The sequence below is a fragment of the Muntiacus reevesi genome, chromosome 1 (assembly GCF_963930625.1).
Source record: "Muntiacus reevesi chromosome 1, mMunRee1.1, whole genome shotgun sequence".
In the NCBI taxonomy this organism is placed as follows: Eukaryota; Metazoa; Chordata; class Mammalia; order Artiodactyla; family Cervidae; genus Muntiacus; species Muntiacus reevesi.
This window is the reverse complement of record NC_089249.1, coordinates 53,288,850-53,290,744: the sequence shown is the minus strand read 5'-3', so window position 1 is coordinate 53,290,744 and position 1,895 is coordinate 53,288,850.

Sequence of the window (1,895 nt, the reverse complement as noted above, 5' to 3'; positions counted from 1 at the left end):
CGCCCGGGAGCGGGGAGGGGGCGGTGGCCTGGCGCCCCACCCAGCGGCGGCTCCGCCCTCCAGACGCGGACCCCCCCCCGCCCCCCACCACACACACACGGGCCAGCACCCCGCCGCCCCTCTCCTTGGCGATCCCGGTCACCCACCCCCTCACCGTAGATTCCCCCCAACCCCGCGCTTAAAGAGCTCTGAGATGGCCCCTGAACCCCTCACCCACCGCAAAGTAGCCCCTCCCCACAATGACTTCTTCCACCTCCACCACGCTGCCCACTGGGAACTCTCTTCCTCCCATCCTGAGTGCTTCCCACTCTTTGGCCTAACAACCTGCAAATCCCTCACATTCCCCTGGCCTGAAATTTGGGGGAAGGCATTTCCCCCACCTCAAGTCAATCTGGCAGTTCCCCTGCAGACCCCAAAGCACCCCCAGATGACCACCAGCCTCGTTCACTGTGTCCCACCACTACAAAGCACCCTTGACTTGGAGGTAGTTCTACCACCTCCCCCTCCTCCCCAGAGCCTGAGTGGGAGACTCCGTCCCCCCCCCACCCCCACCCTCATCACTGCTGTCAATCCAGTTGTCTACTCAGTGATGATGTACTGAGCCTCACAATGGGTCCTGCAGAGTTTTCCTCGCCCCCTGTGTAGGCTCAGGGGTCTCACCCCTCCCCAATGGGGCATCCTGATTGGAGTGGTGGAGGATTGGGGTCCCATGGGAAGGACCTATGGGAAGCAGGCCCTTGTCTGGTGGGGCCTTGGGTGTCTGGCCTTGAAACCTCCGAAGCCTCATTCTCCTGCTCCCCCATCAAGACCTGGGTCCACCCTCCCCAAAAGCCTCTAATGACCTCCAGGAGAGATGAATCAGCTTCCACTAGGCTGCCGTGGCGGTGACATCACTGAAGCCGGGATGAGTCTGTCACACCGCTCCCCAAAGGAAGAAGCAAGGGCCCTAGTCATCACTGTCAGCTATCGGCCCTCAGAAGAATGGAGAGAACAGGGGCTTGGGAGTCATATCCACTCAGGCTTGAATCCTGGCTTTCTCTGCTCACTCAGCCATGTGATTTTGTGTCTCCATGAACCTTAGCTTCCACATCTTAAAAATGGGGGTAATTCCTGCTTTACGCAGTGTCCGAGAGGAGTAAGAGGTGCTTCACCATTAGTCATCACTCCTAAATTCTAGCTTGATACCTGGTGCCTGATAACAATGGGGTCAAATGGTTTGAAACGTTTGTCCAGCTGTCCCTTGGACCTCTTTGAGTAAACTACGGAGGAAAGAGGCTGATTTGGGGAATCCCACCTCCTCAGAGGTTCACTGAGTTCCAGCCCAGAATACAATTATGACTCAGGGTAGGGCACCCCTGGTTACCCACCTGGGGGAACCTCACACCCTGGATCTGTAACAAGACTGGAAGGCCACCATCTTGGCCCAGAACACAGATCCTCAGGTTACCTAGGAAAGGGCCACCGTGAGCCAGGCTGCCTGGCCAGACCTCTTGACCTTTCACCACCTCTTCGTTGCCACCTCTGGCCCTGTCACTATGGGAAAGCAATTCTGTGAAAGGAGGGTTCCAGGTGTTCTCACTAAATCAGAGACTGGTATCAGGACTCTGATACCAGCACCCACCTTGGCCTTCAAAGACCACCAATATTCTTCATTAAAATCCAGAAGGGACTATATCCTGTCCTCACCGGCCTAAAGGGCTCCCTTCAGGTCCCTGAAGACAGCTTCAAAGCTAACCTTGATCCTATTGCCATGATGATAGCTCACCCAGCCCAGACTCTGGGCCCAAATCAGCCTTTGTAGGGTTTATAAACTCATTATCTGAGTCAGCTCACCATGATAGGAAGTAAGAGCCTGCATGACCACAGCCCAGACAACTCACCCCTCTGAACCCCAA